This window comes from Hippopotamus amphibius, chromosome 16 (assembly GCF_030028045.1).
Source record: "Hippopotamus amphibius kiboko isolate mHipAmp2 chromosome 16, mHipAmp2.hap2, whole genome shotgun sequence".
NCBI lineage: Eukaryota > Metazoa > Chordata > Mammalia > Artiodactyla > Hippopotamidae > Hippopotamus > Hippopotamus amphibius.
The window spans coordinates 21,091,871-21,114,718 of NC_080201.1; the positions used below are offsets into that span (position 1 = coordinate 21,091,871).

General features: G+C 44.0%; 1 protein-coding gene across 3 annotated transcripts in view; it reads left to right on the plus strand.

Annotated features, from left to right (window-relative positions):
* The window catches only part of CDH11 (cadherin 11), a 136,780-nt gene that overhangs the window by 57,730 nt on the left and 56,202 nt on the right, over window positions 1-22,848 (plus strand). The window contains exon 1 of one of the 3 annotated variants that reach the window (XM_057711324.1): window positions 11,304-11,382. The exons of the other annotated variants lie outside the window; for them this stretch is intronic. The gene's annotated coding sequence lies outside the window, so the exon portion shown is untranslated. Of the gene's footprint in view, window positions 1-11,303; window positions 11,383-22,848 lie in introns of those variants that run through there. 3 annotated transcript variants of the gene reach the window in all.

A 22,848-nucleotide genomic window follows, 5' to 3' on the forward strand; every position in this document is an offset into this window, starting at 1 on the left:
GGGTCTATTCTGGGACAAAATTTCAATCTGGGGAGCCCCGTTCAACTCTTTCTTCCATGTTCTGGTCAATGTCTGTCATGGGAATAAACCAGTGAATGAAAACACTCTTAGTGGAAGCAGAGCCGCACGTCCCTGCAAATGTACCAATATGATTTGGAAATTATGTGGCCGACTCCTCTCATATTAGCATGTTTTGAACTCATTTGCTTGGAGGCCTGGCTCAGCAGAGGAAACACATCCCTCCTGTGGAAATGCCTGTGAATGATGATCATCTCATTTCTGCCAAGCCAAATGGGCCTCTTCATTTCATCGGCCCTTTGAATTCTTCAATAGGACGTGCAACTGATATTTCCTACTTTTCTAGATAATAGGGACAATTAGAATGAGGTATCAATGAAACAGAGTCAGAAGTTAAATAGAAAGTACTTCAATTTAATTTCTCTTCTAGGAAATCATTTAGATGTTTTTTCCACTTAGAAATTAAAAACAGCCTGTTTCGAAGAGTTCGGCATAGCTTTTATTCCAAGGAGAAGAAGGTAAACTATTCTAATGTTTGTGGCACCCTTAAAAAAAACACAGCATGGTACAGATGGAACAGTCCTTTGATCTTTCAGAATAATCTTCTTGTTTTAGAGGATTTTTTTTTTTTTTTTTTTTGGTCTAGAGGGAGGAACGGACTTGCTCATGATCATACTATAAGGTTTTGAAAGAACAAAATGAAACTCACCTACCACTTTGGCTCAAGACTCAGATTCTCGATCCCCAGCCCGTTCAGGATGGCAGCGTTTCTTGAACAAAGTGCCTATGATGTGCTGGGGTATAGGCAGGGATGAAAGGCTCTTTACCTTTCTTCAAGGAGCTTACAGTCAAGGAGCTCTGTATAAAGCACTCAAAATTCTAGTGGGAAGGGAAAAGAGGGGAATGGGGAGGTAGAAAGAAAGACTTTTAACAAACGGTGGGGTGAAGTGGTTTGGACTTACAGGATCAGCTCTCCAGTTGACTTCTAGGGAAACCCACTTGAACTTCAATTCCTGGTACATGTGTCTTACTTAGGCACCTCCTCTGAGCAGGGGAGGAATGACCTGAGGAGCTACAGGCCAGAGCTTTCTGGACCTGCTCCCTCCCTGAGCTTTTAGCAGGGCACTGGGGCACAGGTTCGAATGTCTTGAAGTGAAAAGTATTTGCTCTTACGCTCATGGAAAGTGTGGACGCGTCGAGACCCTCCTGGCTGCTCATCAGCAGGGGCTGCTCCCCCCAGGTCACCCAGTTATCTTTCATTTGCATAAGAAACAATCCCAAAAAGTCGCTTGGGGGGGCAGCTCACCTGTGCTGGAGCAGCCACCGGGCTCTGCATTGTCCCTGACAGTTTGAAATGTTGGCAGCCTGCCTCCGAACCCCCCTTCCCTGCGGGGTCTGTCTGTGAAGGCACACTTCCTATTTTGGGATGTAGGCCACTGTGGAGAAAGAGGCCAAGTATCTGTCTGTAGCTGGTGCCATGAGAATCATAAACAGACACTCGGTTCACATGCTGACTTCTTTGCAGATCTTCAGTGTGTGCAATGTGACTGACACTAATGCAGTCAACCAAGGGTTACAGGAAGCTCTCATGTGCCAGGCAGTGTAAATATCCTGCCTTTGCCAGAATCAGTACCAAAGGGCAAACGTTAACCCAAGTTGTGGTTCTCTGATCTTGCTTTATTGAACGAAGGGTGAACAAAGTGCAGAGAGCCTCCTGATCAGAATAGTGAGAGCTGATGTTTAATATGATGCCCCTGTGCAGACACCGCTATGTGCTTTATGTTCATTGTCTTGTTTGATGTCACCAACGCTTTGGTGTGTGCTGTCGTCCTGATTCTTTTATGATGAGGACACTGGAGTTCAGAGAGGTGAATGAACTTCCCAAGGGCCACAGGATGAACGATGTGTAGAGCGGGGGCTTCCATGCCCCAGTACAGTACCGTAGCACCTCCAGTTTGTCCCTTCCTGTTCTTTGGTATCTTGCCTTCCGGTCTTATCCAAGTTGGTGGGCGGTTATATTATAGTTCTTTTGGTGGTCATATCCTAAATCTCCATGTGGATTATAAAGGAGACAGACCTAGGTGCCTCTGGCTAATGCGGCAGTGTGCAGCTGAATGTATGCACTGAGTGAGAGGTAACCCATGGGGAGAGGTAAAAAGAATTCCGGATGTGTTCACTCATCGATCATCTCTTGAGAACCATTCCTATTTTAGGGCTAGCTGCCCATACAACAGTGAACCAAATGCACACGTGTCAACACAACAACTGTACCAAAGTCACATCTTTAAAGAGCACCCCTTCTTGTGAAGGAGCCAGGCCAGCAGAAAATAACCATGGCATAGAGCTTCTTAGAGGCAGCTTCGTGGGTTTGTAGGAGCACAGAGGGACTGACTCTGATAGAGGGAATCGGGGAAGGCTTCAGTGAGGAGGTGACCTTCGGGTTTAGATGTGAAACGTGAGTCAGAATTTACCAGGAGAAAACTGGGAAGGATTTTTCAAGCAAAGAGAACAGTGCAGAGGTTCTTGAGCCAGAATTTTCATGAGGAGGTGGTTTGTTTGTTTGTTTGTTTATATAAATAGATAAGACAGTTACAAGGTCTATAGAAAATTCAGTATCCTTCAACCCCTATCTTCTAGTCCTTCAGTTTCCTTCCCTGGAGGTAACTACTATTTTCAGTTTTCTCTGCGACCATCCAGAGAGATTCCAGGCAGTTATGAAGCTACAACTACACACCCGTGTACTTGCTTCCTCCACATCTGTGTACGCAGGTGGTATCCAACTATAAACACTCATATGTACACTGCTCTATACCTTGACTTTAAAAAGAAAACTTTATTAAGTTTTCTCCTTTGTGTTTGTTGTTTGTTCTCTGATTTTAAACTTTAATTTTTAAAACATTTCAAACCTATAGAAAAGCTGCACAAATAGTACAATTAATTCTTATAAATCCTTCATCTACAGTCACTGATTTTTTTAAATCATTTTTGCCCGTATTCCACACACAAGTTTAACGTATTCCACGTCCACATTGAGGTACAGCTTGGATGTCAGTTTCAGACACTTAGGTGAGCTTCCTCTCTTTTCCCCAGCACTTATTTAGTAAGATAACCAAGATATACTTGAAACCAAGAACACGTTCCTCTCTGTGTCAGTTTCCCTGAGATGCCAGAAGCAGCAAATGCACCCCAGGATGGAGACGGCGGGAGGGGCCCCTCTTTGGGCCACTTGCTACCCACTTGATGCTCATCTTTGGGAAAGGATCTTTCCCTTTCTCATCAAGTACGGGCATCTTGTGCAAGTGATCGCACTCTCTGCACACTTGCCTTCTGGACCCAGTGGCCCAGGGTGGGAACAGACAGTTTGTTGAAATCTAATCACTTCATTTCCGACAACCAGCCATTTAGATAGTGTGACTTTTCTGTTCTGCTTGTCAGAGTCAGCACAGCATCTCAAAGGCTGGTATAGGATTCCCTCCTTTTAAAGATCAAAGCACTTGAGCACTGCTCGTTTATCTGTGCGTTTCCTCCGTGCATCACACAGCAGGGAATAGTCTGTACTCAGCGCGAGAGGGACTTTGAATACTGTGACAAGCAGGAAGTAACCCAAGAAGACAGTGTGATATGGTTTTGCTGGCGAGTGTTCTGGGCCCAGGAGGATTGTTTTCAGGTATTCACTCATTCACTCATCAAATAATTCCTGAAAGATACTGTGACATTCTTTCATGCTTTGTGCTAAGACTTATGCATGCTCTTTGCAGGCTGGGTGCTCAATGCCTACAGGGTGATAGACATATCTGGACTGAAGGAAGGAGGTGAACCTGAGAGTGGTGGGGTGGAATCTCCAGGGAATGACTTCCTGGCCATTCAGTAATTGATTTATTCATATGTCAAACACATTTACTGACTGCTTCCACTGTGCTAAATCCACACGTTCACCTGTTACTAAAATTACTGCAGTTCCTGTTCTCATGGAACTCATATGCCAGTGAGGGGGGCTCCCCTGACCCCCTTCTAAGTCTACCTGTCTCCTTCATTTGGGTCCAACAGGAAGGCTTAGCTGCTCCCGGAATGTTTCAGGACAAAATCAGGCCATTGCCCATCAGCCCTCCCAGCCCCATGTGATTTCTAAGCCAGAGACTCACCATTTCCTCTGGAGGCTACTAACCCAAATTACCCTGTGCCCTTTGGGGGATTCAGAGCTCAAGGCAGTTTGAGAGAGCAGAGAAGGAAGGGTAACAAGACATACTAAAATCTGTCACCAATTAATTGTGTCTGCTGAGGCTCTAGAAGGCTGTAACCAGACACCTGCCAAATGCCTCCATTTGGAAGCTTTAGGAAAATTGTGCATGGGCCAGTGAGTTCATCTTTTCAAGAGGCTCTGAATTTTAGAATCTAAGCATCATTTGAAATGATGTTAGGTTTCCATAGCAACAATTCTTATAATGTGTGTTTTTTTTTTTTTTTGAAGAAAATGAATGTTTGAAAGTTTGGCCACGTACTTGCAAGGGCTAGTGAGAAGGAACCTCTCTAAATGAATGTCTAGCAATTTTCCTTAAGTATCACATTTCTGTCCATAACAGATGCTATTTTTGACCTCTCAACATTCCCAATCTTTCTTCAGAATTTCCACTTGAAAAATGGACCCAGGAAAGTTGTTATTCATTGCCCCTAAACCGTTTACATCATGTTCTGGGCAAAGAAAAAGCCTTTGTCGCTTGCGTAGTTGCACTCTTGTCCAGGGTTGGCGCTGGACCCCACAGTGGCAGGGAGCAGCCTGTGCTCACATGGGAAAGGCCAGGGTAGCTGGTGACCAGGTTCATGGAAGCATATCCAGCTCCCTGATCTCTTCCCAATCCTTCTCCACCCAGCTGCAGCAGGATAGATTTTTATAAAGTCTAAATTGTATCAAGTTCCTTCAGTCTAAAACCCCAAGCTTCAGAAGTTTGTGGATAAACTGCAGGCTCCTCCTCCTGGCTCCTACGACTACCATGATTCAGTCCCCACCGCCCCTCATCTCCTGAAGCCCCCAGTCCCTCCTCCCAGTTAACCCTGCATCCACAGCGTATTGCTGGGCATCTCTACACCTCATGATGCTCAACACTCCATCCTCTTGCATCGGCATTCCTTCTCAGTCTCCGTTTGTCTAAGGATGCTGAGGAGGAGCCTCTCTTCTGGGTAGGGTTCCTGACTCCTGAGTGCCTTGATTCCTCGGGGATCTTGATATGTCTTTGTGGGCCCTGGGCATCTTTGCCTTTATGAGCTCCTTTTTCTATTAAAAAGATTAAATATTATATTTTATGGTTGCTTTGGTATGAAGATGAATACAGTCCTTACTCTCAAAGGTCAGTTTTCCTTCTGACCTTAAAAGAAACTGAAACAGTCCTGTGACCCCCTCAAAGTATTATGGACCTCAGGCACAATACTTCTGCCTAATGGAGAAGCCTCAGGGGCTTGGCACTTTCTGTTCCCTCAGTCTCGGTGCCTTCACGTGCCTGGCTCTTCATCATTTAGGGCCCTTCCTGACATCACAACCTGTAAAGCCACAACCACCGCTCAGTTATTCAATATTTCATCACTGTCTTATCCTTCACAAGAGTCATCATAATGTGTGAATATCATGCCTATTCTTTTTGATGGTTTCCTTTTTTTATTATCTGTTTCCCCCATGAGAGTCTAATATCCCCAAGGTTCAGAAATGTGGTCTGCCTTGCTCATCCCTGTATCCTCAACATCAGCAGCAATGTGGTTCATGCTAGTAGGTAGCTCAGTAGATATTTCTTGAATGAATGACTAAGGCAATACCTAACTCTTAAATGTTTCTCTTACGGGTCGACAGCAACACAACGGTTGGTTGCTGGTCTTAGAAAATCATGTGGGGCCAAGGGCTGGAGCGTGGGCTCCTCCATGCTGCTGGGTTGCTCAGAATCTTCAGACATCTCTCTTTCTCTCTCTCTATTCCTTATTCTCTGTCTAGCATGCTCTCTCTTTCACTCACTCTGAGTTCCTCCTGGGCCATCATTCAGATTTGAGTGGCATCGGTTCCTGGAGCACCCCACTCTAGGGATGCCAACAGCTGCATAATGGCTTTCCCGAGTGTGCATCTGTGCATTAACACAGGCCTTTCGGGCCTGCTCTGGCTTGCCTGACCCTTCTCCTGCCAGGAAAGAATGTGCTTCTGTAATACTCTGGAAAATTGGGGCTGACGTGTAGCTTGGTACCCAAAGTGGTTTCACTCAAGCAAACACAGAGAATAATAGCCCTGCACTTAAATGCTTGAGCAGATACCAATTGGAGGAACGTTCCAATAATCCGTGTTTATGAAGCCCGTTAGTATGAATTTTTGAAATAGCACTTAAACTCCACTTTATTCTTGACAAATGATGTTTGTAGCCATTGAGATATTTTATTTCAATTATGTGCCAGTGTTGTGGGGAGAAGGTTTCTGACAACAGCAAGACATAAGCCATTTTTATTGGGCCTCTATCACTATTCCCTTTGCTAAACTCAACTGGACAGTTCATTAAGATGAAAAATTAACAGCACATGCTTTGGGGAGAATAATCGTGGAACATGACAGCTTGTGGAGGCACTGGCATTCAGAGAAGCAGACAGATGACAAACGTGCTGGTCTTCGGAAGAAACGGTGATTGGCCAGTCGGTCAGGAGCCAGGCATTTACCGGGCGCCTACTTGTGTGTTCAGCCCTGAGCTGAGATGCTGGGGGAAAGAAAATGCAGGCAATACGGCCTTTGCACTCCAAGAGTGTACCATCTATTTGGAAAGGCTGGGAAGATTTCAGCTGTCAATTTGGAAGCCCCAGAGGGGTGTACATCAAATGTCTGACACTTTGGTGCTGACTGTATGTCTAGGAGTAATTCAGTGTGGACTTAGGAGAAGATTTCTTAGACCTTGAAGAAGAACAGGATGTTGATTAGTAAACTGTATTCTAAATACAGTACCTGCTAATGGCTATGAGTTTGTTTTGGGGAATTGATGAAAATGTTCGAGAATTAGATAGCAGTGGATTCATGCACGAGTTTGCAGATTTACTAAAAACACTGAATCGTGCACTTTAAAAGGGTGGACTTTATGTGGATTATATCTTAAGAAAGCTGATTTTTTTTAAGTGCTAAATTACAGTAAATCTTACTGTATATTCAGAGAATTAGGCTTAGTTTCAATAGAAAAAAGGGATGGGGCAGACTAACATTGATAGGAAAGAAGCACATACCCATTTTAAGGTGAGGAAATGAAGAGTCAGATCATCTCCTGCTTTGCCTATGAAGCCACAGTGAATAGTGGGGCTGGGACTTCACCTCTAGTCCTTCACCTCTAGCTCCAGGGCTCAGATGCTTCCCACAACACGCAGATCCCAGAATACAGCAATGACACAAATGACAACAATAACAGTGACTTCCCTATACAGAGCACCCTCGCCTCTTTTCTCCTCTCGTCTGTTTTTACGGCACCCCTGTGAGGAGTGATCAGTATGAATGTGCCTGCATCTTTGGAGGTGGGGTGTGTCTTGGGAGAAAAAGGACTGGAAAAAAGGAGATCATGTCTGCTTTCCAGGTTCCATGAAGAACGCTGAATTTTCTTCTGCAGGCATTCAGGGTGTTTCCACCTCCACTTAGGGCTCTGTCTCTCCCTGGACCTTTATATGCATTCTCCAGTGCAAGCAGAGTTTCTAAGTGAAACCACAGAGATGTGGGATCCACAGACATTTAGAAACAAGACTTGGAATTGGGTGTCCTGTCCGTTAAATATAGAAGTCAGTGCTGTTTCTCTTCTCCTCTGTTGAAGGAGCGGATACACATTTCTATTGTAAAGCACATGCCTAGATTAAAGTCACTCAAACCATTGTCTCCCCTGCAGTTCATAAGAGAGCTTTTGATGTCATTCTCAGCTTACTAGTGTAAATAATGGGTCAAATTCTCATCCTGTTGGACAGGATGGAAATCTGACTCAGGATTTGTAAGTACTGCTGCATTTCATTTATTTTCATGGGGACATTTTCTTCCCCAGCAGACAGTGGAATAACAGCATCCTGGGAAACAGCCTGTGGAGGAATCATGATGCATTAACCTAAGCAGTGAGATCAAAACAAAAGCTCTGTTTGCGATCTCCCACCAGAGCCCAAATCCCGGCAGTCCCCACTGTTTGGCTGCATTCAGGAAGCATAAATAAAATTAGATCTTTGCAGCGTAAAAAGGAGCTGAGATTTAGGAAATGGGAGTCTTGCTCAAGCAGCAGACATCCTCTTTCCCAATTTCATTACAGTTTTCTTAGCTTTTAAAGAAGTTAAAAGAATAAAAAAATAATAACAATAAAAGATTAATACTTCCTGAAACATACCCCTGCCTATTTCAGAGTGTTTGCTTTTTTCCCCTCCTTGAAGGGTCTGGACTGGTGGCCTGACTCAGGGGTGGGAATGCCTGGGTTCTAGTCTTGTTTCTTGCTGGAAAATGACTGCCCTGTGATTCTCTTTGCTAATCTGTCAAATGTGGTCAACAGTGGGGTGACTATTGTAATTGCCCAATAATCAGCATTTACTCTATAGGGATTTTGTGTCAGTTGATGGAGGTATTACCTCTAAGGCACTTAGAACAATGCCTGTCACCTCGAGAGGGCGTCCTGAATAGGACTCAGGGTGATGGTGATGGCAGTGCGTGAGTCCCTACAGTACCCTATACACAGGTGTTTTCAAATTCGGGTCCGTAGACAGAAGTCTGCAGTGAATGACAGAATCCCAGTCATAGCCAGGTTTGTACAGCACGTGCATGCAGGCTTACCCTCAAGGGTCAGCATCCTCTTGAGATGGCCTGACTGTTAGCCAGTGAAGGTGGCAACAGGCACAGCATCCCCTGGGCTCTGCTGGCCCCACATCCTGGTTTCCATAGACAGGGTGCTCCTCTTCGCAGGAGGGTGGCACCAATTAAAGTGCCCCACAAAATACAGAAGAAGCACAATGCATGGAGCAGGAGTGGTGTCATGCAAAGTGACCTGGGTTGGAATTTCAGATCTTCCTCTAACTGTGACTTTGAACAAAACAGTGACTCTCTTGTGTTTATGGGTTTTTTGCTTTTGTTTACACTGGAGCAGGAAACGGTGACTGTCTTGACGATCTCCCAGGGTTGAAGAAGAACTTGCATGTTTTAAATTGTGAAACTGTACTTTCCTTTTCCTTCCCCAGCGCAATATAGCTCAGCACAGAGGAGCAGGAGCTATGGGGTCCCTCTCTGTGCATCATCTCAGCTTCCTTGTGAACCAGCTACGTGTGACTTCTGCTAAGTGCTTTAACCCCATGAAGCTTCAGCTTTCTCATCTGTTAAATGGGTATATTACTTTGTGGTTGCTGCTGTAACAAACTGCCACAAACCTAGTGGCTTTAAAACAACACAACTTTATTATCTTACAGTTCTGGAGATCAGCAACCCAAAATGGGTCCCACAGGCTAAAATCAAGTTATCCACAGGGCTCTGTTCCTTCTGGAGGTCCTAGGGAAGAATTTTATTTCTTGTCTTTTTCACATTCTAGGGGTCTCCTGCGTTCCTCAGCTTATGACCTCTTCTTCTGTCGCCAAAGCTCATCACCTCATCCTCTGCTCCTCTCATCCATTCTTTCTCTCTCTCTGTCCCTCCTGCCTTCCTTTTACAAGGACCCTGGGATTACATTGACTCCACCTGAATAATCCAGAATCTGCCCATTTCAAGACCCTTAATTTAATCACATCCACAAAGTCCTCTTTGCCTTACAATTTAATACGTTTATAGGTTCTAGGAATTAGTACATGGACAACTTTGTGCTAGGGCATTGTTCGTGCTCATTAGGACAGTTGCAAGGATCAAATGAGATAATGCATGTAAAATACCTAGCACAGTTCCCAGCACATGGTAGTAACTCAGTAAATGTTCATTCACCTCTGAGAATCACTGAGAATGGCATTTGCTTGCACATCTCCAGGAGACAGCTAGGGATTGCCACAGTTGTAACTGCCCAGCTCTGTGCACTGGCAGGAACAGTGGCCTTGTTTGGCAGTGGCAGAGTGGCTCCTACTCATCTTAGCCCTGGAAGGAAGCCGGTCTGCAGAGATGGTTCTGTTTGAATAATGCTCCCTCCAACAGTGTTAGCCTGGCCAAGTTTCACTTTTTTTCTAAGCTTCAGCTTTCTTACTTGTAAACAGAGGTTAGGGGAAGGGACTTGACTCTGGGGCTCTGGGGTTCAGAGGTTCTTCTGTTGAAAATCTATGAACTATAAGAAATGATCACAGGTGAACCAAAACAAGTGCAAGTTGGTGTTAAGGTATATTTATTGGCTTCTCAGGGAAAATGGCCCATTGCAAAACAACAACAATGGAAACAGCTATCATCTTCTCCTGCTTTCCGTGAGCCTTTGTCAGGGTTCTTAACTGTGGGTGCTTTCAGCTCAGGCTGGGCCATGTGATGATGTAGACAGCAGGCTGGTGCTTTCTGTAATGAGTGGATCCCTGACAAGTGAGGATCTGAGCTCAGGCTTCCAAGCTTAAGGTGGGGACTGACTTGTTCTATTTAGAAGATACAACGTTCATGGATCCAGGATTGAAGAGGAAAAACGTAGGAAGAGGAAGAAGGCTACAATGTGTGAGACACATAGGGATGCTGTCTTTGTATTATTTAATTCCCACCACTTTGCCCTGGGCTGGGGAGCATTTTATCTCCATTTTCAAATGAGAAAACAGAGCATTAGAAAGATTGACTAATTTGCTGATGCCTCACAGCTGGTAAGTGATTCGAGAAGAAGGAAGTTGAATTAATACTTCAAATCCAAAACAGAGCTTCTTAGCTATAGCAGCGAGCCTGCATCAGCCTGGGCAATCTGACTTTCTCTGATACACAACACAGGCCGCCGTGAAGTGACTCGGTAAGCCCCTTGAATGTCTCCACTCTCCCTCCCTAGTGGACAGAAAGCCAAGGCCACAGTATAGTTCATTTCATCATTTCCTCTTTTACCCAAAATTCTTGTGAAAAAATCTCCATCTGCCCTAGCATCTCCTTTTCAGCCCTCTGTCTTCCCATCTCAAATCCCTCTTTTCTGAGTTATTTCAGGCAAGTCAAGTGATGGGTGTTTGCAAACAAGTTGAGACCCTAGCATGCCAGTGATCCCTCTTGCCTTCAGAGTTCACCTCCCATTGGGAGCCGGACACTCATTGTCTGTGGCACCGTCCTCACCAGCGATCTCTGGGACTTTTTCAGGGGATCTGTGTTTTGAATCGTTTTAGAAGTGGCAAGAGCACTGTCTTGGGAGAATCTAAGAAGCCCGTCAGAGTCACGCAGAGACAAGATAGGTGCAGACCGAGAGGAGGTGCGGCCACTTAACGTGGGTTATGGTGAGTAGTGACTTGTGACTCTGATGAGACGGGCCTGCATGTCTTCTGTGACTCAGAAGCTGCCTCCAGCAGGATATTTGGATGCATGGATTCAGGTGTTTGCACAAAATTAATCTCTTTAATTGAAAACCACAGTCTCTACAGAGGAGGAACACAGCAGGCACCTTCCAAGCAGGTGCACTGTCGGATCCAGTGCCTCTAAGAGTCCTGAGCAGAATGAAGCCAAGCCTTGAATCAAACACAAATCAAGCCTTGAATCTGACCTGGCGCAAGATGCAGTGAAAGTCAGGAGGCTCTGGGGGTGGAAAAAAAGAAAACAGATACTACATAGTTTTTTTTTTTTTTTCTCTCTTTGAGATAGGCTGTGCTAATTGGGCAATCCTTAAAGTCAAATTGTTCAAAGTGGAACCTCTGAGATCAGATGCTCAGGGGTGGTATTAGTTGTGTGACCTTCGGTGAGTTATTTAACCTCTCAGAGTTTCAATTTTTCACCTATAAAATGGGGATAACAGCAGCAAAAACCCACAGAGCCGTGTGCAGATTAACAGAATAAAGTGCGCAGAGTGCTGGGCGCAGTACTTGTCGCGCAATAAGCACCCCGTGACTGCGAGCCCCCTCATCGCTGGCTGCTGTTAATCAGCTGTGTCCTTCCGGATGCGAGGATGGCCAAATGGGAGCTGATCTGGGGAACTCTGCTCTCCCTCAAGGAAATGTTTTCCTTTCTTGGAGCAGGATTTTCAGCCTAAGCCCTACTTTCAGAGAGCAGCTTTCCCCTTCACTAGTATCTCTGAACATTAAAGAGTCTGACTTATTCTTTTATTCTCCATCAATAAAGCAAAGATAATAATAACGGTTACTTTTGTTGGCTGATGCGTAACATGAGCTAATGTGTGTGAAAGTCCTTTGTAAATTACAAAGTGCTATAAAGTATGAATTATTATTGTGATTGCTCTACCCTAGGCATCTCATAAACAATGCAGAAAAGTAAGGACAAGTACTACTGGTATTCAAAAAGCACTTATGCCTTTTTAAGTATGTGACTATAAACTATCAGCTGATGGATTTGATACTGCAGTCTTCAATCTGGCTTAAATATTGACCACTGAGAGCCACGTTCTAGCAGGGACAGTGCTTCAGATGCCAGCAGGCAGTGGAGCGTAATGGTTAGCTGGGACGGCTCTATGATTACACCGGGGTTGAATACCAGCCACTGATGTGCTTCGTGACTTTGCCCAGAATTACCAAAGGAATTCTGAACCTCACTTTCCTAATCTGTAAAGTAAAGATAGTAAAATTGTCACCTCATCCAGTTGCTGTGAAGAGTAAATAAGACAACAATCACAAAGCTCTGGACATACTACCTCGTGTGGTATCTGGAGGACCTAGAAACCTCCCTCACTGCAGCGCCCTTGCCCTCGGATTGACAGGCATGCTGTCTTTCACCTGAGGATTGCCACGGAAACGCGAGTCAGAGTTGGAGCCCTCGCCATCACCTGGGCTCCCAGCAGCCTCACGGAAGCCACAGCCACCCTCACTCAGCAGCCCAGCGCCTGGCTGGTCCTGCTGATGTTCAGGCCTCCGAGGTCAGTTCCAACATGGCCAGGCCTTTGCAGATTCCAGGGCCTCCTACTGATAAATCGGTGTGTGTGTGCACTGGGGTGGGGTGCAATATAGAGCAGAAGACCACCTATTGAAGCCAGTGTGATCAGCCTGAATTCTTGGCCACATCCCTCCAACGGTGAGGGGCCCACCTGGGCTCCAAGGACCCTACGTTACCAGGCAGCTCCATTTGGACAGTCCAGACACAGCCATGTGCACACTGATTCAGTGACAAACCAGAGAAATGTAAAATTGACCTCAACACTATTAAGTTCTAGGGGCTGAGGCTTTAATGCTGACAAGGATAAGAAATAGTGTTTATTGAGCACTTACTACATGCCACATTCAGTGTCCAGCACGTCACAAGAATTATCTCATTTAATGCTCACAACCACCCAAGGAGAAACATGCTATACTGTTCCCCTGTTCTTCAGTTGAAGCCACATGATGAGGACAAGCAGAGGTAGGATTTAAACCCGTGCTCTTGGCCACAGCAGTGCCCATGGCTCACAGCGGGTGGGTGACTGGGAAGAACTGATGACATTACAATGGGCTCTTTTCCAGTCCTGCTCAGCCTGCACTCTGCCCTTCCCTTTCTGTGTCAGTATCCCTGGGTTGCCATAGTAACCAGGTACCCCAAACTGGGTGGCTTAAACAGTAGAAATTTATTGTCTTACAGTTTGGGAGGCCAGAAGTCCAAAATCAAGGTGTTGGCAGAGTGGGTTTCTTCTTGAGGGCTATAAGGGAGAATCGGCGTCCTGCCTTCCTCCAAGCTTCAGGAAGTTTTTGACTTATAGATGATGTTTCCCAGTATCCAAATGTCCCCTTTATTAATAAGGACAATAGTCATATTGGATGAGAGTCTACCCTAAAGAGTTATTCATCATCTTAACTTCATCACTTGCAAAGACCCTGTTTGCAAGTAAGGTCACCTTCAAAGGTACCGGGAGTTAGGAGTTCAGCATCTTTTAGGGAAACACAATTCAGGCTATAATACCATCCAAGCTCATTTCTAGGATTATCACTTATATACAAATGAGTCCACTGTAAGTCTTTTTCTCACAGACTCAACAAGTATTCATTAAAGCTTCCCATGTGTGCAATATCAAGCTACCCACTGGAGATAAGACAATGAACAAAACACATATGACCCCCATCGTCATGGAGCACTGGTGGTGCACTCGGAGAATTTCAATCACTAGACCCTCCAGTCCTATAGCTAAGCCTTTTATCAGTAATTCCAAATGGCTCATCTAAGGGGATAAATGAATGTAGCTTCATCGTTCTGAGTAAATCAAAAGAGAGAATAACTGGAGACAAATATTAATATTTGATTAACTTCATTTGCATGTGCACATCTCCAGTTCAGCCATTGCTTTGCAAAGTGGCATGTGATTTCTTAAAGTCTCTGTGTGTGTTTTCCCCTAGTTTACTGGTAGAGTGTCATCACAGGCTTCCCAGACCAAGCACTGCAAATAGGATGATTTTAACCACGGTGTACCGCTTATTAGATGGAAGAACGATTAGTCTGTGCTCTGTTTAATTAAGCCTCACTTAATGGGCAAATGTTTTCTTTAACAGGCTTGCTGTCACCTCATCAGTTATTTAAGGCAGTTCATTTCACAGCAGGAGAAAAAAAAAAAGAAGAGAGAGAGATAGGGGAAAAAATTCTCATTTGCTCCAAGTCGATTGGTCTGAGGAAAAGCTTGGCTGTCTAGAAGATGCCTAATTGCCACTGTGATCGTGTGCTTAGTCTCTATTTAGTCTTAGGCTTCTTATTGAAACGCTAATCAGGGTTAGGTCTCACCTCTTGATGAATGATTTTGTAAAAACTTGATATTCCTCCGCTTACCTAGGAATGTCTGCATGCAAGTATAATGCCACTCCGACTGAATAGAAAGATAACTAATGCCCTTAATTTTGCAAAGAGGGCTCTGATTTGGTACATGCAGTACAGATCAGGGGAAATCAGAATGAAATTAATTTCCTTCTTTGCATAGGCGCCACCTCTGTTATATCATGAGCCACTTTCCTTTGGCTGATTTTGTTGAGGATTTGGAGAACGCTTGGCACGTGTATTTGAGCTTACTTCCTGCGGCTGGGGTCAAATTTAGGTTATGTCATTTTATCTGGTGTCAGAACTTTGGGAGCTTAAGTTCTTTGATTCTTCATCTCATCTGTCAAGTAGGAATAATTATCCCTACATCACAAGACTGTAAGGAGTTTAAGTATCATTCATGCTTCTAGCTCAAGATCTGACATTGTAGGCATGCAATACAACATTATCTCCCTTTCCCTTTGTTCTTTGTCCCTTTCTCCATCCACCAACCCTTGAAGGTGGAACAGAGGTGGTTGGTTTTTGGTTTTGTTTCTCCCCCACAGCCATAACTGTAACACACTCACCTTCAATCTGAGTGTTAGGCGCTCTGCTGCTTCTGAGTTCTAAGGTCTTAACACATCCAGATGGAAAATGAGTAACTGAAGCAGACACCCATTTATTTTGACAGAGGAGAGACGCAGTGATGGACATTTGGCTGCTTCTGCATGGTTAACTGACTTGCTGCCGACTTTCCATCTTTGCATGCTGCAGTATAGGTATGAATCCAAGCATTTCCTTCACCTGCATTGGCCAAAGAGTAAACGCTATTAGTATTATAATTATTATTTATTATTTCTGCTTGTGGTCTGCCTTGTGCCTACCTTTCCTGCCTCACCCACTTCCTCCTCTTGAGCAGTGCCTGTGCTTTCACAGTGCCACATTCCCGTTGTCATCTGAACACAGCATCTAACTTCAGGCCTTAGATGTTTGCTCCTGCTGGTTCGACCCTGAACATCTGATTCATTCATATATTTCAAGACTTAATTCTGGTTTATCAAGTAAGTCTTCCCTGACCAACCACATCTTTGTGCCCTCATTTCTGTGCGTCTCCTATGAGCTCTTTTAGCTCTCTCATTTCCCCAGCAAAGCACCTTCCACATTCTATTTCCTAATTTTCTAGGCTGCTGTCCAACCTGCCACCACCACCATGAGACAGTCGGTAACTTGAGGACCATGACAACATCCTCTTGTTATTACTTCTGTTTAACTCAACACCAGATTCCCAGTTCATGCTGAGGGCATGTTTAGCAAATGCATTGTTATTAATTTGTGTGTCTGTGTGTGTGAATAAAGATCCGTGAATGCTGCCTTCTGAAATGACCTTGGAAGTTGCCTGCTAATCCAGCTTGGTACATGCTCCTAATATAAATGATCCTGACTCTCAGACTTGGGTATTGGTTGTTTTCTCAGAACCAGTGTCAAGTCAGAGGATGAAAGAGAACATTATTCCTAATTCCTCAATCAATTAGCACTATAGATAATCCTTTCATCCTTAGGCATTTTATATTGTAGGTCACCTGTCAATATCCAACAGCCTATTCTACCTTCTCCTGAGAAATCTAAAATCCTTCCTTGGTTTTCTCTGACCTCAGTTGCACTGCTTTTAAAAGTTCCCAAATTGTCAACATTTCCCCAAATGTAATCTCTTCTGCCCAGTGATGTTGCTTCTGTGGGGAAATAGACGAGCATTCTGAGTTCACAGAGAAGATATTTGAAGACAAAATGATTCTGGGAATTGGGATAAAAATAATTCGAAGCTTGAAGATTGGCTTCCCTAATCCAGTTCTTTATTTGTGCAAATTTTTCCACTTTGTCAGACAAAATAGAGGACTACAAGTTAAATTTGAATTTCAGATAAACAACAAAAAAAGTTTTAGTGTAAATACGCCCCCCCAAATTGCATAAGACATACTTGTACTAAAAATAATTGTTGTTTCTTTGAAACTCAAATTTATTTGGATGTCCTGTATTTTCATTTGTTAAGTCTAGCACCTCTACTTTCCACTAAAATTAATGACCTGCCCATTATGATCCGACAGGCTTGACATCAGGCATGATAGGGTTGGAAACATTCAGGCTTTGTGTGTCCCAAACCAGTATTCATTCCTAACTCATATGATTGGGAGTGGAAATTTTTCTACTCTAACACAAAGTGCTTTTTGCAAGTTTGTGATGATTATTCCTAGAAATCTGCCCCATCTTAGCAAAGTAAGAGTTGGTTCAACACGCAACCCAACTCAAGATAAGTGAACCATATTAAAACAGTTTTATCAAGGGAAATTGCAACATAGTCTTGTCAGTTTAGCACACGACAAGCTTGACTGCAAAAGCCTGATGTGTGCCCATTTAGGCCAGGTTCTTTCTTAGAAAAAATGCTGTTGTTTTCCGTTGTGTAGGATATTGAGAAAGTAACAAAAGGAACTGTACTGAGGATAACCAGAGCCATACACTAGAATATGGGCAGTTTACTCTGAAGCCATCCATTTAGCCAGTATACATGATGTCTAGTTGTCTCCAAAATAAATTCCAATTCTCCATGCTCACTAAGAAACTGATTTAAAATTATTTAACCAGTTATAAGTGAAAGAATTGTCACTATTCTGCTATAATATGAATTTCTCCTCTTTATCTTGCTTTCTTGTTTCAAGATGGCTTCACTGGGAAAAAAAAAAAAAAGTACATCTTTGTATTAAGGTCTTCCCAGGGGGAAAAAAATGTATCTTTTCTCATCTACCTTCTCAAAGTGCTATCTCAATGCCAAGTTTGTGACTTGTAATGATTTGAAGGAGACGTTGCTTCTTTTAAATATGTTCCACAAGATGTCTGCTTGCTTTTTCTTATGACCCCAGGAACAATTTTCTTCTGGACTTTGGTTTAGATATCACTGGTGTTTCATTCTGAGTTTTCTCAGGGTGAAACCTCCATCCCCCACCCCCACTCCCCTCAGCTCAAGAAACCTATACTCTGCTCACTTTATGGTGAGTCACTTTTTTTGTTTGTTTCATTTTGACTTTTGGGGTTTTTTGTTTTGTTCTGTTTTCATTGTACACAAAAGTTTTTATTTCACACAGATGAGTCAATTCTTATAAGAGAAGCCACTATCAGTCATCTCCAAGGATTTCTGGAAAGTATAAGTGTCACTTGACAGGATGTGAGCAAAGAGTCACTTTTCAATCTTGATACAATCTGAAAAGCCGCTCCCTCTTTCATGTGGAAACAGTTGCCGGAATGCATCCTGTGTAACACTGAACCCTTTCCTCTTCAATAGGAAGCTCTTTTTTTTTTTAATTGGGGTATAGTGGCTCTACGATGTTGTGTTAGTTTCCGTTGTACATATACCCAGAGAAAACCATAATTAAAAAGACACATGCACCCCAGTGTTCACTGCAGCACTGTTTACAATAGCCAGGACATGGAAGCAACCTAAATGTCCATCAACAGATGAATGGATAAAGATGATGTGGTACATATATACAGTGGAATATTACTCAGCCATAAAAAGGAACGGAATTGGGTCATTTGTAGAGATGTGGATGGAGCTAGAGTCTGTCATACAGGGGGAAGTAAGTCAGAAAAACAAATATCGTATACTAATGCATATATGTGGTATCTAGAAAAATGGTACAGATGAACCTATTTGCAGGGCAGGAATAGAGACAAAGATGTAGAGAACGGACATGTGGACATGATGGGGAAGGTGGGGTGGGATGAATTGGGAGATTGGGATTGACATATATACACTACCATGCGTATAACAAATAGCTAGCGGGAACCTGCTTAGAGCACAGGGAGCTCAGCTCAGTAAGAAGATCTTAATGCTTACCGAAGCACTGAAGGCTGGGCACCTGTAACAGGGTGTGCAAGCTGGTGAAATACTTACATAAGACAAGGATTTAAATTATGTAGCAGCTGAGGGTTCAGTTCATTCCCTGCAGGGTAAAAGCATGACCCAGCAGCAAGGTGCAAAGACTCCACCATAGGGCCTGTTTGGACATCTCAGCTGCAGGGTGGGGAAAGGCAGGAAGGTGAGACACAGGGGTGGGTGTGTGTGTGTGTGTGTGCGTGCGTGTGTGGTGGGTGCAGTTAGCTAGAACAACTCTAATGCAGTAGAAAATACTAAGATCCCAGCATCCCAGAGTCGTTGCTCTGGGTTGGTCCAAAGAGTATGCATCTGGGGTAGAAGCACCGTCATTGCCAGAGATACACAGCAGATCAGGCAGGAGGCAGCATCCTTTCCTGTCTTCTCTGACCAGATAGAAGGGAGACCCCAAGAAGTAAAATGCCAGAGGCAGGGGCAGACCCCAGAGAGAAAAACCTGGCATGGCCTGGGTAGAACCTCAAAGCCTCAGGCAGCCCAGCTGCGCTTATCAGCAGAGCAACAGTCATGGTGAGGACTAGGTAGTGGGTTTCCCAGGAAACAAGGCATCAACTTGTGATGTGGGGAGCATCGCTTTGGAGGAAGAATAAGAAAGAGGCTACAGTACTGTCCTTCTCCTTTTACTTTTCAAAATCCTAACATCTGTTTCCAGATTTGGTCCATCTCCTTTGCTGATGAAGTGGCTGTGCCATCCTGAGTATATTTTGACCTCTCTGAATGTTCATCTTTACTGTTCATTTTAATGAGCTGACAATCTGGGGTTGTTGTATTTTCTGAATGTGTATATTTGTCAAATTGACTAGCTTTCAAATTCTGAATCTCCTCCCCACCCCTACCCCCACCCCCACCCTGTGAGTTCTGGTGGCCATCTGGTTGCTGAGTTTAGATCTTAAAATGTCTATGCATAGAAGAGATAGAAGATGGGAACATAGACCTTGGGGATGCAGGGCCCCAGCCTGGGATACCCAGTGTCATGGATGGATTCAGAAGCAGGAACAGACTGAATGAGGAGACCAAGCCATGTTTCTGTGGCCCTGTGGGCAGCCATCCTTGAGATGCAAGAGTGGGCATCCCTGTCATGGATGCCTTGCCAGAAGGCTAAGTAAGTCCTTGATGATAAAGTTCATGACTTATACAATAACTACTTTGTTATTCCGTCTTCATCTGCTCCTTGTGTGATTGGGGCAGCTCTGGTCCCCTTACTGGGTGATGCTGGAAAGCCTGTTCTATGTTACCAGCAGTACCATGGATTGCAAGTTTGCCCTTCTGATAAAATATTTTTGGAACGAGGTTACTGGTTAAAGGATGTAAGATTATCGAAAGCAAGGGCAGAACCCATCCCCTGCTGCACATGCTTCCCCTGGAGAGACATCATGTGTGCCTGTGGATATATTCCATTGCACTGTCACCTTGGCGCTCTATACACTGATTAAAGTTTTATATTTGTTTTTGTTTGTTGATTTAATTTTGTAAAAAAAAAGGGGGGGGTTATTATCATCTCCTTTCCATTTGCTGTTAAAAACAGGATTGAATCTCCTTTGCAGTGTGGGTATTGAAGAAACTGGTAGTCTTCCTGTCAGAGAGGCAGGAATACTTCTGGGCCTCACTTTGGATGCCCTTGGATGAACCTTTGATGTGTGAGACTTGCCTCCATCAAGCCATAATCCCTCCTTCCGTGAGTGACATACCTAATCTTCTCAATGATGATCAGCCCATGAGATCTCACAGAGCTGTCTCACGTTGGGCTGGTTCCTTTTGTTGGAAGATATTTATTGTCTGGCTGCCTTCCTACAGTTCTCTGCGCCACTTGCATCTTATTACTCATTAGCACCTTCTTTGAGGCTGAGGCAGTGAAGGATGTAGAGAAAAATTTTGTTCTAAAGTGGAAAATGTTGTGAGAAAGAGGTTTGGAAATCATGATTCATTCCTTCAGGGACTGTTTGGAAGAGTGGGGCAGGCTGGAGAACATCTGGGGAAGGGTTGGGGCAATTCCTCTAAGGAAATGTTAAGGGACTGGTGTTGTTTGATGTGGAGAATTAATTGCAAGACTCTTGGAGGGAATACCCACTCTCTAAAAATGCTAGTAATTTGAGTTCCTTGAGAGCAAAGAATATGTTTCACCTGAGTTTGCAGCATTTAACTACTGCAGAAACCCTACAAATATTTGTTAAATGGTTGCTATGTGGAATAAGATCTCGCTGAGCTCTAAGCATCCCTAGAAGGAAAAATTAAGACCTTCAGAGGAGAATTACAGAGAAGTTCATCATCAAAGGTGGAAAGATAAGAGCTTCCGAATGGACCATATATGGCTTCAAATTTCATTTCAGGTGCCAACTAACCCAAATGCTCTGAAAGTGAAGTGCCCCTAGCCCTTGTTTCCTTATCTGGACAAAGGAGGCAATAATACAAAACTCTCAAAGATGCTGGATGGAGAGACCCTATAAAGAATCTATGCAAAGCACCTAGGAGGTGCTCAAAGAAACAGAAGCTAGTTTGTAGATAACTAACAGTTCGCCACCCCCCACTTCCCCATGAACGGCGCTGTTTTCAAATGGAGGCTGAATGGAGAATGAGGGATTTGCCAAGGTGGCCTCCCGGAACTCATCCGGTCAGGAGAGCCAGCCCTCTCATTTGACAGGTACCTGGCAGCTTTGTCCACACGCCTCATGATTGCTCTGTTCTCATCCCATATCAAGGATAACTGAAAGACCCTTGGTCTCTGCAGAGGGATTTCTGGCCTATATCCCTATTGAGTCTGGGGCCCTAATACATTGTCACAACTTTCCTTGCTGGAATCAGCCATCCCCCTCTCCCCAACACACACACCATCCCCTAGGCAGGTCACCACTACAGAATCCCCTTGGGTCCTGGGGCAAACAAAAAGGATGCCCATGTACATTTGCAGCATCTGGCAGATTTTATATCTCTGTCAGAGAAAAGGAATGAAATCACATCTCCTTTCTGTAACAATAATAGGTCATTTACATTTATCTACACTCCACACCACGAAAGGTTAAAAGCCAAAACCTTAAAAATTACACAAAGAAATGGAAGTTGCCACTGCTGTCAGTATTTCATCATGCTTCTCCTCACCTGTGTAGCCCACATTATGCTTTTACAAAGAGCTTCCCAAACCATTATCTTATTTGACCCTCAAATTAACTTGGGAGCCAGGGAGGCCACGCATCATTCACCCTTCTTTTCATAAGAGAAAACAGATTCAGAGAGGTGAAGTGAGTTGTCGGTTGTCAGTGGTCCCACAGTTTCCTGAGCCTGGACCTCCTCCCTAAACCAGATTATGGGCACTGAAGCAGGAATTTACTAACCGCCACTGGACTGAGACAGCAAGTCTGTTAGGTAACAAGATCTCAGAAGTGGTTTCTTTTTTCCTTTAGTTTTTCTGATGCAGCTGAACTGCTTTTCAAGGAACTATTTCGCCCGGTCTAGCTGTACGTGCTGTTTGCTGTGGAGTATGGGGCCCGTTGGGCGGACCATCCCCCACCCGTTGTAGCCCTAGCTCTTGATTTTTCCAGGCATCCTGCTAATGTCACATGGCGAGCTACTGTCTCACCCAGCCCTTTAGTTCATAGATAGGAAAACTGAGGTCTAGATGACTGGACGTAAGCAATGAGTTCACGGCAGGTCTTGGAATGCCTAGAATAGTGTTCTCCGTCTGCCTTCATTCACTGAACAGACGTTTCTGCTTCAGATGAGGATGTTTTAGTGCCCAACGTCAACAAGGACGAATAACCGAACTTTTTTTGTTTGGATGATTGAAATCACCAATGAGCACTTGAAATGGGACTAGCACGTGGAGGAAGTAAATTTTAAATTTATTTAACTTGAATGAATTTAAATTTAAAAAACTACATGTCTAGGTTGCTACCATATTGGATAGTATAGCTCTAGACCAGTGGTTCTCACCTTGAATGTACACTGGAACCACCCAGGGAACTTCAAAAGTACTGAATCTTGGTTTCTTTGCTTTTATTGGTTTAGAGTAAGGCCTTGGCAATGAGATTTTTAAGATAGCTGCCCCCCCTCCCCCGGTTAATTCTAATATGCAGTCAGATTCTAGAAACACTAGTCTAAATGTTAAGCTCCATGAGGG